We start from the raw sequence: 15,564 nt of genomic DNA, 5'->3' as shown, positions 1-15,564 counted from the left end.
TAATCTCACTCTCTTTCCCTCACTATGGCTGAGCCACGGCTGCTAAGCCACTCTCTCCTGGTTGGGGTGCCAGCTACCCTTGCTAACTAGTCCTAACTGGCTAAGACACCTGTCAGATGGGAAGACCCCTCTCTGGGCAAAACCTGCCTTTTTATATCTTTTACCACTGCCCTCTAGTTCCCTCTAGTGGCCGGGGAGAATATTACATTAATAAGAACCTACTGCCCTCTTGTGGCCAAACTCTGTAAATACACTTTTAAACATTACAGTTTTCATCATTCAAAACCATATATACAGTACACATAGCAGGCATTTTCACATTTACACCATCATACACTGTACTTTCACATGACCTCATTTTCATCCACTTGAGTTTGCATAGATTTACCGAATTATGTGGCCTGTAGGGACTCCAAATAGAAAATGTGTATATGACTTTTCTTGGCTGCTAATTCAGCATCCGAAACACAGCAACCTGCCTGTGTCATAACACAGCAAAACAGCACAACCCCCGCAAATTCTAGATTACCCCACATTATTTTAAGTATATCATTCTCTCACCATTCCTCAATCTGCTACACTTCTCTACTTTCACTTTCTCTTTTCATTTCCCCTGCTTTGTTCTTCTCTCCTGTTCTCTATAACCCTCTCTGATGCCTCCACCTACTTTATCTATACACTTCTCTGTCTCTTCCCTACTTTTCTTCCAGCAATCTTATATTTCCTTTTATCCTTATTATGCTTTTAACCATTGGTGTCCACAGAAAATTTTCCGTGGGGGGGTGGCAAGGAGGCAACGGAATCGCACAAATTACTTTAACAATATTTTGGTTTCAGAATCTACAAAGCTTTTCTATAATATATTAAGTAGTACAAATCGCATACATAAATCATTCTGTTACTGACACTACCATCAATTGAATTATTCCAATTTGGCCCAGTATGTGGGTGGCCTAATCAAACTTAGATACGTTCATTTAGTGACCTCTCCAAGCGAACTGATATTGCAGTATATGGCCAGTTTAACTGTATTCAGTTGTGCATTGAAAGGATTTGCATAAGAGACCAAACAACACACAGTATACAAGGTTATTTTGAATTCTTTTATAAATGCCTATAAATTAAAGAGTATTTTTTTTTAAAAAAAACGCAGCCTAGTAAAGGTCAAGGGTGTCTGCTCTCTGGATTTACATTTTGACTTTTTGCTCTTTCACAAAACTAGCCAGCATTATACCTACACACACATTATTCTGCGCTAATAGTTACATAGTTACATAGTTACATAGTTAAATTGGGTTGAAAAAAGACAAAGTCCATCAAGTTCAACCCCTTCAAATGAAAACCCAGCATCCATACACACACCCCTCCCTACTTTTAATTAAAATTCTATATACCCATACCTATACTAACTATAGAGCTTAGTATCACAATAGACTTTGATATTATGTCTGTCCAAAAAATCATCCAAGCCATTCTTAAAGGCATTAACTGAATCAGCATCACAACATCACCCGGCAGTGCATTCCACAACCTCACTGTCCTGACTGTGAAGAACCCCCTACGTTGCTTCAAATGAAAGTTCTTTTCTTCTAGTCTAAAGGGGTGGCCTCTGGTACGGTGATCCACTTTATGGGTAAAAAGGTCCCCTGCCATTTGTCTATAATGTCCTCTAATGTACTTGTAAAGTGTAATCATGTCCCCTCGCAAGCGCCTTTTTTCCAGAGAAAACAACCCCAACCTTGACAGTCTCCCCTCATAATTTAAGTCTTCCGTCCCTTTAACCAATTTAGTTGCACGTCTCTGCACTCTCTCCAGCTCATTTATATCCCTCTTAAGGACTGGAGTCCAAAATTGAACTGCATACTCCAGATGAGGCCTTACCAGGGACCTATAAAGAGGCATAATTATGTTTTCATCCCTTGAGTTAATGCCCTTTTTTATGCAAGACAGAACTTTATTTGCTTTAGTAGTCACAGAATGACACTGCCCAGAATCAGACAACTTGTTATCTACAAAGACCCCTAGATCCTTTTCATTTAAGGAAACTCCCAACACATTGCCATTTAGTGTATAACTTGCATTTATATTATTTTTGCCAAAGTGCATAACCTTGCATTTATCAACATTGAACCTCATTTTCCAGTTTGCTGCCCAGTTTTCCAGTTTAGACAGATCACTTTGCAAAGTGGCAGCATCCTGCATGGAACCTATAGTTCTGCACAATTTAGTATCATCTGCAAAAATAGAAACAGTACTTTCAATGCCCACCTCCAGGTCATTAATAAACAAGTTGAAAAGCAAGGGACCTAGTACAGAGCCCTGCGGTACTCCACTAACAACACTGGCCCAATTAGAAAATGTTCCATTTACCACCACCTTTGTAGTCTATCTTTTAGCCAGTTCTCTATCCAGGTACAAATACTATGTTCCAGGCCAACATTCCTTAATTTAACCAGTAACCTTTTGTGTGGCACTGTATCAAATGCTTTAGCAAAGTCTAAGTAAATCACATCCACTGCCATCCCAGAATCGAGGTCTCTACTTACATTCTCGTAAAAGGAAATTAAGTTAGTCTGGCAAGATCTATTACGCATAAAACCATGCTGGCACAAACTCATAGTATTATGATTTGCTATGAAGTCCAGTATCTTTTCCTTTATTAACCCTTCGAAAAGCTTTCCTAATACTGACGTCAGACTAACTGGCCTATAGTTTTGAGGCTGAGAGCGGGATCCTTTTTTGAATAGAGGCACCACATTAGCAATTCGCCAGTCTCTCGGCACTATGCCAGATCTCAATGAATCCTGAAAAATTAAGTAAAGAGGTTTGGCAATCACAGAGCTAAGCTCGCTAATTACCCTGGGATGAATACCATCTGGCCCTGGACCTTTGTTAATCTTAACATGTTCAAGTCTCTTTTGAATTTCTTCATGTGTGAACCATGCATCATTAGTTGTATTACTAGAATTGGGAGTGTTAAGAAGGAAACCTTCACTTACTGGTTCTTCATTTGTGTAGACAGATGAAAAATACGAGTTCAGAATCTGCGCTTTTATTTTGTTTTCATCAACCAGCTGACCCCCCTCTGATAGTAAGGGTCCCACCCCTTCCTACTTCATTTTTTTACTATTGACATATTTAAAAAATAATTTTGGATTTTTTTTACTGCTTGCTGCAATATCCTTTTCTATAGCAATTTTAGCTTGCCTTATAGCTTCTTTGCATGATTTATTGGCCTCCTTGTACCTTATAAATGTTTCGGCTGTACCAGCTAACTTGAAAGCCTTAAAAGCACGTCTTTTCTTACCCACCTCAACACCAACGCTTCTATTGAACCAAAAAGGTTTTGCTTTGCAACGACATTCCTTGCTTACAAGTGGAATATACTGACAAGTATATTTATTAAGCAGCATTTTAAAGACTTCCCATTTTTGTTCTGTGTTTAACCCTGTGAAAAGCATTTCCCACTTAATATGTTGCAGAGATGCCCTTATACTGTCAAAGTTTGCACGTCTGAAATTTAGTGTTTTAGTTACTCCCTTATAGAATTGCTTCAGCAACAGAATCTCAAAGGAGACCATGTTATGATCACACTATTCCCTAAATGCTCCCCCACACAAATGTTAGAGATGAGTTCAGTATTGTTAGTTATTACAAGGTCCAAAAGAGAGTTATTCCTAGTAGGTTCTTGAACGAGCTGGAATAAAAAGTTGTCATTCAGCATATTTACAAACCTACTAGCTTTTTCTGTCTTAGCAACCCCATTACCCCAGTCAATGTCTGGATAATTGAAGTCACCCATAGCAACAACTTGACCCAGCTGTGAAGCCGCTTGTATCTGCAAGAGTAGCTGGGCTTCATACTCGACACTTATACAAGGTGGTTTATAGCATACACCAATGATAATTCTTTTTGATACCTTTTGCCCAGTCGAAATCTCTACCCAGAGTGATTCTACACCCTCACCAGTGCCAGCTATTTTTATTTCTTTAGCGCATGGCTTTAATTCAGGCTTTACATACAAACACACTCCTCCACCCTTTTTAATCCCTCTGTCCCTCCTAAAAAGGGTGTAACCATTTAAATTCACAATCCAGTCACATGTTTCATCCCACCAGGTCTCAGTGATACCAATTATATCATAATTTTTAGAGCATGCAATTAATTCTAGGTCTCCCATTTTACCTGACAAACTCCGTGCATTTGCCAGCATACAGCGGAGGTTACTACTTTTACTTTTGAAATGTGCATTACTTAGTGAAGAATTATACGTTAAGTTAGTATTATTCTGTTTTCCTTGTAACAGAGGGACCTCCTTAGCTGGTAAACTGTATGCCCCCCTCACTCCTCCCCCATGACCCCTTACTAACCCCACTGCCCCATCTACACTAGCTTCCCCATAATCCTTTATCTCACCCACCCCCCCCTTGCCTAGTTTAAACACTCCTCCAACCTCTTAGCCATTCTTTCCCCTAGCACCGCGGACCCCCTTCCATTGAGGTGCAAACCGTCACGGCTGTATAGGTTGTACCCCAACGAAAAGTCAGCCCAGTGCTCTAGGAACCCAAACCCTTCCTTCCTGCACCAAGACTTGAGCCACGCATTAAGCTCCCTAACCTCCCGCTGTTTTCCTAAACTTGCCCGTGGCACAGGCAAAATTTCAGAAAAGATGACATTGGAAGACCTTTCCTTGATCTTAGAGCCTAATGCAACCAACTTTATTAGCCAAATCAGTACCATGTACTTGTAGCAAAGCGAGTCAGTCCATCAGATAAAAAAGCCAGTCTGCTAGTCTGTGCATAACCAAAGCCCTTACATTTCAGAGAAATAAAAATGTTCTTGTGGACTAAGAGTGAACAAACTGATTATTAATCAACTTTTTAAAGTAATGACAGCAGGAAGACGTGTACAACAAATGTCCTTTTCTTGGTCTGCCAACAACCTACTTTCTAGGTGGTTGCCAAATGGGTTGACATAATGACAAGAGTTTAAACATTGTTAGCCAGGGGAAAGCTTCATTATTATGGTGTTGTGGTTTAGAAGGCAAAGGGTTAAAAGATAAGAGTCATCCAAATAGAAGGCATGATCGTATAGTACTTACATTGTGGGGAGGAATAGGCAAAAGTGGGCTTAAAGCAGAAACATAGAGGTAGAAGAAGGACAGGAGCGAAAGGGGCTGAGGTTCAAATATATAGATATATTAATATTATAAATCTAATAGTATAGATATTTATAGCTATACAAATATTTAGATACAGTATATTAATATTATACATCTAATATTATAGATATTTATAGTTCTACAAATATATAGATATATTAATATTATAAATCTAGTGTGTGCCAGGACTAGGTCAGCGCTTAGCTAAAGTGCATAGTGCGGAGAACTAGGCCGTGCAGTAAGGTTACGGGTGAGCTGGGAGACAAGGCTGAGTTAGTGGTGCTGTGTGTCCAGAGCAGAGGAGGACAAGTGTGCAGAACGGGATCCCAGGCAGAGCGGGGGCCAATCCAGGAGGAGTACATCGGGTCAGTGGAGGATAGCGGGTCAGTGTCTGGGAAATTAAAGGAAAACTATACCCCCAAAACGCATACTTGAGCAACAGAAAGTTTATATCATATTAAGTGGCAAATTAAAGATTCTTTATTTAAGTAAATATTGTCCTTTTACATCTCTTGCCTTGAACCACCATTTCATGATCATGGTCTGTGCCCTGCCTCAGAGATCACCTGACCAGAAATACTACAACTACAGGAAGAAGTGTTGAAGCAAAAGACGGAACTCAGTCTGTTAATTGGCTCATGTGACCTAACAAGTATGGTTTGTTCGGTATGTTTATGTGCAAAGTGAATCGTATGATCCCAGGGGTCGGCCCTTATTTTTTAAAATGGCAATTTTCTTTTTATGATTACCCAATAGCACATACTACTGGAAAAGTATATTATTATGAAAATGGTTTATTTACATGAAGCAGGGTTTTACATATGAGCTGTTTTATGCAATATCTTTTTATAGAGACCTACATTGTTTGGGGGGTATAGTTTTCCTTTAAAGCAGCAAGGGATGTGTAAGCGAAGGCCTGGGAGAGGGTTGAAAAACTGTCCTGAACAGGACGAGTAAGGAGTCAGGGCCCGGTGATAAGGCTCAAGCTTACCATCCCTCATCCGCTAAACTACAACTACAACGATGTCTTTGGAGTCAGCCGTAGGCAGAAAGACCTTGTCTTATTGTGTCACAGAGATTGGTCATTGGCTCTTCCACATCTTAACATCCTGTTCAGATCCCACATATAAAGTTGTGTTTCAGTGTGTATGCTCTTGGGTGTAGGGGTGGCAGGGTGGTGACCATCATTTTTTTGAAGTCTGTGTTATGGGGTGCCTCTGTACAGTACTGTATGTGCAATGTATGCTCTTGGGGTGACCTGCTAATGGGGTGTCTCAGTGTCATGCTGCATTGTGGTGTAAGTGCTTAACGCTCTTGGGGTGGAGGTGTTATAGTGAACCGCTGTGTCAGTGTCATGCAGCATTTGTGGTGTCAGTTCTGTTTGATGTTTGCTTTTAGGGAGGAGGTGATGTGACAGAAGTGGATTACACTGATTTCTCGGTTTGTTGCCTTTTCCATTACATCATCTGGAAAGTCGGCCACATACTAAGGAAGAAGACTTGTACTGCACAGTATTCTGACATTAAGGAAGACCTAAGGTAAGTTCAGAACAACAGAAGTATGTACTGTATAACCATGTGAATAAACTGCAATCATTCTTACTGTCTCCTTTCTTGCCCCCTAGAGCAAATCACTTGACCACCTATGAAAATGTACCAGTGTGTCCACAAAAGCAGCTGCCATATCGTAACAGGAATTGTCATCATAAAAGGGTAGTTTTGGAAAGTGCAGCACTCATGAATACAGTGCTGTATGTTGTAAAATGTGAGTGCAGTGGGTTTTCATGCATTTGGTTGTGTGATGCTATGTTAATGTGTGTGTGTTTGATGTGTACTGTACATATTGTGTATGTTTATGCAGTGAAAAATTAAAACCCCTTGTAATTGGCAAGTCAATGAACCATCGATGTTTTAAAAATGTCAACACTCTACCAACAAACTACACTGCAAATAAAAAAGCCTGGATGACAACACAATTATTTGAAGAACAGATGCATGTGTTGGATAACAGAATGAGGCTTCAAAAACGCAAAAAGATACTCTTGTTTCTTGATAGGTGCCCTGCTCACTCAACTGCCTTACATCTTCGCAATATCAAATTGGTATTCTTCCCCGTTAACTGTACTAGTCAGCTGCAATCACTAGATTTAGGCATAATCCATGCTTTTAAATCCTACTACAGAAAAAGTCTTGTGAAGAGGGCCTTGAGTGAGCTTGAGAGTGGCCAAGATCCCAAACAACTGAAAATAAATGTGCTTGATGCTTTCACTATACTGCACAAGCATGGAATCAGATTAAAGGAGAAATCAACCTGTACGGGGAAAAAGATCGGAAGCTTCGTGACTTTCAGGCGCATGTGCAGTTGGAGGCATTTGCTGGTACGGAGCTACTGCGCAGTTTTTGATCTTTTTTCGGAAACTTTCAGCGCAAAGCAGGAAGAAGAGCGCTCGGGAGAAGATGGTGCCCGTGAACTCCACAGCAGAGGACCTGTGCCAAGGGGTGAGTAACAAGTTAGGGGCATTTGCTCAGGGGGGCAGGTAGGCCCTGGGGGAGGAGGGAGGGGGGCCTACACAGGGGAGGGGGGAGGATTTTTTCCCCGTACATGTTGACTTCTCCTTTAAGCAATCTTAACTGCTTCCAGAAAGCTGGCTTTCATGGTGAAACTGAAGAGGTGGATGAAGACAACCTGGAAGAAGAGAATGATGAACTGAATGATACTTGGGAGCAATTGCAAACAGGAACAACATGCAGCAACTTTGTGGCAGTTGACCACGATGTTTCATCTTTTGATGTCCGTAACACTGATGAAATCCTGGATAATCACATTAATGAAACAGATCAAGATGATGAAGATGAGACCTCTGAGCCAGTAGAAGACGTGGAAATCCATATTCCCACAAGTTCTGAAGCACTGTCAGCAATTGTTACACTCAGAAATTACCTCTCCGCTGTAGAAATGAATGAATCTCTTTTTGTACAAGTTGTACAAGGTGCAAAAAACAAATTGAGCAGTTTAGCAGGCAAAAAATTACAAAGCAGTTCAAAATATCAAATTTTTTTGACAGGTACATGAGATGTACAGTGTATGTACAGTTAACGTGCTGTAAAAGTACTGTACCAGGTTATACCAATTTGAAATTGCAAAGATGTAACTCTGCACAATGTTAAATACAGTAAATGTACAGTTCAGCCCAACAGGATGTAATATTGTATTGTGGAGACACTGTACAGTATTTCATGCACAAGGAAAATAAATTCTCATATAAATGAGAGTTGTAAATGTGTAGAGCTGAAGTACAGTACTTTGCAATAAAGTATTGTACTACTACAGTATACAGGTACTATTTGTTACAACTTTTAGCAAATATGCATTTAATGCAAAATATTTTATGATACTGTATGTGTATAAAGTTGTTTCAGTACTTACTCAGTAAAGTAACTGCTTTGCAAATTAAAAATTATTCCTGTACTTATTTCCTTTAAATACTTGACATTTATGTGTCCTTAGCCCTATTAGAGCCGATTCCTGTAAGTATCTCTCCACTTTGTGGCCAATATATATAAATTTATTTGTAATTTACCTTTCCTTCTCCTTTAATGGAAACCTTAAAATCCAGGGGGGGGAAAGTGCCCCCTGTCCCTATTTGCGGACGCCCATGCTTTTAACCTCTCCATTTTATTTGAATGCAGAAGAGGGGAGTGGCAGAAAATACTCCGTTATTACAATAAAAAATTTCCAGGATTCAAAACTCTATGTCACAGAAATAAAGACATGTAGGGGCTGATTCACTAAATTCGAGTGAAGGATTCGAAGTAAAAAAACTTTGAATTTCGAAGGTTTTTTTGGGCTACTTCGACCATCGAATGGGCTACTTCGACCTTCGACTACGACTTCGAATCGAAGGATTCGAACCAAAAATCGTTCGACTATTCGACCATTCGATAGTCGAAGTACTGTCTCTTTAAAAGAAAACTTCGACCCCCTAGTTCGGCAGATAAAAGCTACCGAAGTCAATGTTAGCCTATGGGGAAGGTCCCCATAGGCTTGCCTAAGTTTTTTGGATGGAAGGATATTCCTTCGATCGTTGGATTAAAATCCTTCGAATCGTTCGATTCGAAGGATTTAATCGTTCGATTGAAGGAATAATCCTTCGATCGTTCGATCGGATTTTCTGCGCTAAATCCTTCGACTTCAAAATTCGAAGTCGAAGGATTTTAATTCCTAGTCGAATATCGAGGGTTAATTAACCCTCGATATTCGACCCATAGTGAATCAGCCCCCTAGTGATATCATTCCTGTGCATCCCTCCCCAATTCCAGGACTGGTTTTGACCCATTGGTCCAGACTCAAATCAACAAGTCTGGAATTGAGACACGTTTTTCCCAACAAATTAAATCTGGCTCATTGAGCAAAATTGCCTCAGACATATCTCCACCTTGCAATTATACTGGAAAATACAGCATTCCATTTGAAATTAAACTTTGCACAGTGCACTTGCTTAAAGGCGACTAATGCAAAAAGTTCTAATTGAAATATAATCAATTAAAAATGCTGCACTGTTTAGGAAATCAGGTTTATTTTCCCCATTCCCTTATTTTAGCATCTATTTCTTTTCATTCTCTATTGATGCAGGAGTCGGGTGTGAAGAGAAACTAGATTATTTCAAAAGTGGGTCAGAACTAACTTAATTCAGTATAATGAAGTGTATATTACATTTTCATTTTCACAATAGTTCCCCTTTAAGTAAATGACTGTGTAAACTTAATTAAATTAACTTAAACCTAAGACAGTATAATGATAGAGATGCTGGGGTTAATGTATAAAAACTGGGCAATAACCCAAAGCAATCAGTGACTGGCATTTTAAAGGCAGCTGCAAATTAAACAATGGAAGTAAACATTTCATTGGTTGCCATGGGTTACTGCCCAGGTGAATATTTGCCCAGTGTTTATAAATGAGCCCTGCTGTATTTTATATACTAACTTTCTGTACTAGCCAAGAGGTTCAGCAGACCTATAAAAATAATAATTCATGTCTTCAAAGCTGTCCATAGGTGTTTGCCATCTTTAGATTTTGTAGATTATAGTATATATTATATATTATATGGTTTCTCTGTTGCCATGCAACGCAATTGAAATGAATTAATCACTAATCAGTCTTGTTTATGGTGGCACAGTTGCAAGGTCATTAATTCGAAATAGGATGCCTCTGAGATTCAGATGTTGCAGGACTTATCAGTGAGTAAAACTACTAAGTAGCTACTTGTCTAAATGACATTTTTCCAGCAATTGACTCACTGCTGTACTTTGTAGACTGCATGGCTTGAGACATAGAATACAATGAAACCTATTTCCCCCTGTTTAAGTTGGCTATGATGATTTCCTATTGAAAATTAAACCTGCATGGACATAACAATGCTCTCAAAAACCAAGTGGAAAAAGACAAAAATAAAAAATTCACAAAGAGGTGAATCCCACTCAGCCAATGCACAGGTGGGAAGTGCAACTAGAAAGATCCAAGTGCCATCTTATCATTATGGGCCATCAACACATCTGTTATTATAAGTTACTATTCCAAGATCAAATCACTTTTTGGCCAGTCATTTTGGCCAGAGTCTGCCTATAAGCAAAGGAGCCATGTATATCTATAAGTAGGGCCCTCCATTCTCGACTGCCACCAAGCTCCCTCAACTTCCATTTCATCACAAATGTGACTTTCTAGTCATAATCTTTATTTAGGTTTAGTTGATGATAGGTCCTGGTTATGCTTTGGCATGTTTTTCTGGCCATGTGTCCTGAACTGTGCCTGCCATGACTTGTGGCTGGTCTTAGAATTACTGTTTGTACTTTGTTACATGAATTTTGCCTTTATTGCCTGTTACACAAAATGTATTCAAACAGCAAGTGAAAGACAGTTAAAGAAATGGGAAACTACTTAATAAGGGGTCCAGTGTTGGACTGGGACACCAGGGGCCCACCAAAAAACCTTAGACCAGGGGCCCACTCTCAGTACTATTTTTCTTCTTTTCCTCACTCAACCTCTATTCTCCTAGTCTGTTTTCTTTACATACTATAATCCATTATTCCATCTATTTAGCCTCTTTTTCTCATAGAAATAGGGAATAACCATGAAATAGGCCAAATGTTTAGCAGCATGAGGGCCCACTCACACCTGGGCCCACCGGGAGTTTTCCTGGTATCCCAGTGGGCCAGTCCGACACTGAAGGGGTCTCACTGTTGGAGTTAACATTAAAAGGACACATGTTCATCAATTACAAAACACACATATTGACAATCTCCATTATAACCAGCAGTGTATTGAGATACAATTTAATAAATGTATACATATAATCCCCATGTGTTATAGTATCTGGGTACTGAATAGGGAATCACAATGATCCCTACTTACATCCTTATGATGTTTTTATGCAATATCAGGTGACAATCCAACAATAATATAAAAAGATGTCTAGATCACTATACAAGATAATATGGAAACTTTAATGAAGTGTTTAGGTGAAATGCAGTAGCCAGCGGTGGTGAGGTGGTAGCTTGAATTAGTTTTCAGGATCAAGGTAAATTAAATAATAAATTAAAATGTTACCAAAAAAATGAAAAAAGAAAACAAATATATAGTATATATATATATATATATATATATATATATATATATATATATATATATATATATATATATATACATAGATATATATATATGAAATTAAAAGCAATTAAAATTGGGATTTGTAGTGGAATGCCACTTATATATATATATGATTTATGTATATTCATAGCAATTCATGTCAGGGGGGTGGTTCTTATACCATAAATAGGAAGTCTTAATATATACTATTTTTTTTTATATTCATAGAACAGCCTTTGTAAAATTTTAATCTTAATTGCTTTTTCTAGCTACATATATTTTGTGTTTTTTGGGAGAATACAATTATTTTAGTTGCAAATAACAGTTATATCTCACACTCTTTAATAAGGACAGTTAGCATGTGGGATGGGCCAGTCGAGGTCAGTTTTTTTTACTCGATTGTTACTTGTTCTGCTAGTCTTGAAATCTACTTTTCAGATAATGTTTATTACAGTAAGATTTGTTACAATAACCAACAAAGGTGGGTGGTGGTATAACCGTGTATAGTTAGTTAACAGCTGAACGCAGACTCACCCAGATTTCCTTTGTTGATTGTCCTGGAGGGACTACATAGAGTTTGGTGCGCTAAAAACCATGTAGAGCTCCTCAGGTTGCAAAAATTCAAAACTAATAAATTAAATGACACACCGTCTTATAAAATAAAAACAAATGTTTATTAAGTCATTAAAAAAAAGCCAGGTGGCTGGTGTGTAACAGATGCCTAACGTGTTTCGGGAACACCCCTTAATCATAGGCTAAACGAGATGGCAGCGAGATGTTCTTTTTATATAATGAGCATCAACACCATCTATTGTCCAAAAGGTAAAATACATGCAAAATAGTAAAACATTGAAAACCATATGTTAAAATCAAACCAAGTAAATGAGAGACAGAGTGACAGAGACCCCCAACAAAATAACCTGTATGTATAGTAAATAATTATATAATAAACTTCAATAGTTGGTAGATCAGACGTAATCGAAGTAATTTGTTGGATACTTCGACCATTGAATAGGATACTATGACTTCGACTTCGATTCGAAGTAAAAATAGTTTGAATATTCGACCATTCGATAATCGAAGTGCTGTCTCTTTAAAAAAACTTTGACTTCAATACTTTGCCAAATTAAACCTGCCAAAGTGCTATGTTAGCCTATGGGGACCTTCTACAGCAGTTTTCTAAGTTTTTGGAAGTCGAAGAAAAATCATTCGATTGATCGCTGAAATCCTTGGAATCGTTTGGTTCAAAGGATTTTATCGTTTGATCGAACGATTCTTCTTCGACCGCAAATGGCCAAATTTGATGAAAAAAAACTTCGACTTCGATATTCAATGGTCGAAGTAATTAAATTCGATGGTCGAATTTTGAAGTACAGTATTTTCAACTTCGAAATTCAATCCTTGATAAATCTGCCCCTAGGTAATATTTTCCAATATGGTGCTTGAAGAATTCATTGTAGCTCTAGGAAAAAACTCCTTTGTTTCTAAAGTACGGGTAAAGGATCCATTATCCCTAAAGCTCAGAATATCTCCATTATTTTAAAATAATTTACTTTTTTTCATTAAATAATTCACATTTTAAAAAATGAATTATTTTTTCTTTATCATAAAACAGTACTTTGTACTTATTCCTAATTAAGAAATAATGAATCCATATTGGAGGCAAGACAATCCTATTGTGTTTATTTAAAGGGGTTGTTCCACTTTGATATAACTGTTAGTATGATGTAGAGAATCATATACTGAGATAATTTGCGTTTTGGTTTTCATTTTTTATTATTGAAGGTTTTTGAGTTATTTGGCTTTTTATTCAGCAGCTCTCCGGTTTGCAATGCCCAACAATCTGGTTGCTAAGGACCAAATAACCCCAGGTCTTTAGCATTCTGGATAACAGGTCCCATACCTATATGTAATCTATTTTTCCCTTAAACAGGGATGCGAGAGTGAGAATTCTAGTTATTTGCACAAACATACCTTCTCTACCCAGGGCCGGATTTCGATCTTGGGCGCCCCTAGGCCGCGCTGTTCGAGTGCCCATCTGCATAGTGACTGCGCAGTCCTAGCATCCTCCACCAGCATGAGCACAGACGCTGGAGCACTGGCGAGCTGTGCTTCTCAGTATATATATATATATATATATATATATATATATATATATATATATATATATATATATATATATATATATATATATATATATATATATATATATATATATATATATATATATACAAATTTTGCAAAGGACCAGCACGCTGTTTTCTCAAATATCCAAAATGTTTTTATTGTAAACATCACAGTGCCACTGTATATATCGTTTTGACCAAGCACCTGGAAAGTGGATCAGGTGACGGAGTGCGGGTATCACTTGTATTGATATATATATATATATATATATATATATATATATATCACACAAGTAAGGTCCGCACTCTCAGGTCTTAGAAAAAATTATAATGTTTATTCACATGGATGACTAACGTTTCGGGCCTCCTCCGAGGCCTTTCTCAAAGTACAAACAAACATAATGGAAATGCTTAAGTACATGGTTTGGTGGGAAATTACCCATTTGGATTTGACATATCAACAGCATCATCAAAATGCGTCAAAGAGTTAACATACACTTTAAAGCCATATACTCTATCAATACTAGATCTATCAATCACAAACATTTATATTACACATCCCCTACTTTGTTAACAGTTAAAATGGTTAAAATCACCATACTTTGTAACAAAGTGCTACTCATTATCACTGTTTACTGTTTGCAAAGTGTTACAAAAGTATCCACATTTTGAGATAAGATTACAGGTCTATCATGGAATTCCCTCACTTACAATTATATTCATTAAAACTATACTTAAGTGGAAAAGCCATCAGGTCAAGTCAGGAGCACCCCCCCTATAAAACGAGTACATTTTTATTCTTCTCTTAACGTGGGTGTCCACAAGTTAGGGAGTTAATGCCTGGGCTATGCACTGGGTGAAAATACCATACGTATATTTAGGCATGAACGTCTATACAGGGGCATGCATATAAATCAATATTGTGGCACTAATTAAATTTTTAACAATACTGCGACCACTACCTTCATAGTAAAAAGTGTTGTTGTTTAAATGACAACTAAACAAAAATATATTGTGCAAACATCACAGAGTGAAAAACGAACCCTTTGAACTAAACAATCCCTTATAAAATGGGCATTGGCATAAAATGAGTGCATATGTCATGTCCCTGTGGATGTCCCAACCCCCTCTGTAGTCCAAAAAATAAAATTCAACATGATAGTGAGTAAAAAAATACGTCCAAAAAAATTAAAAATAATTTATTTTTTATTTTTTGGACGTATTTTTTTTTTATACGTCAAATCCAAATGGGTAATTTTCCCACCAAACCATGTACTTGAATCTGCCTGGGTGCAGAGTCCATAATTAGTATCTATTTCACACAAGTAAGGTCCGCACTCTCAGTTCTTAGAAAAAAACGTTAGTCATCCATGTGAATAAACAGTTTTATTTTTTCTAAGAACTGAGAGTGCGGACCTTACTTGTGTGAAATAGATACTATATCTGCATCCAGGCAGATTCAAACCCTTTTATGGTGAGTGCCAACTCTGCTCCGGTTTATCTATGCACTATAATGGGTCTAAATTTATTATGGAGAAAAATAGGGTTTAACAACATATTTAAGCAGAACTAAAAGCCTACATAATACTAAGGCCCCCACCGTAAAAACCCCCTCACAAACCATTCCACTGGGGA

The sequence above is a fragment of the Xenopus laevis genome, chromosome 7L, assembly GCF_017654675.1.
Source record: "Xenopus laevis strain J_2021 chromosome 7L, Xenopus_laevis_v10.1, whole genome shotgun sequence".
NCBI lineage: Eukaryota > Metazoa > Chordata > Amphibia > Anura > Pipidae > Xenopus > Xenopus laevis.
Note: the sequence above shows the minus strand (reverse complement) of the source record.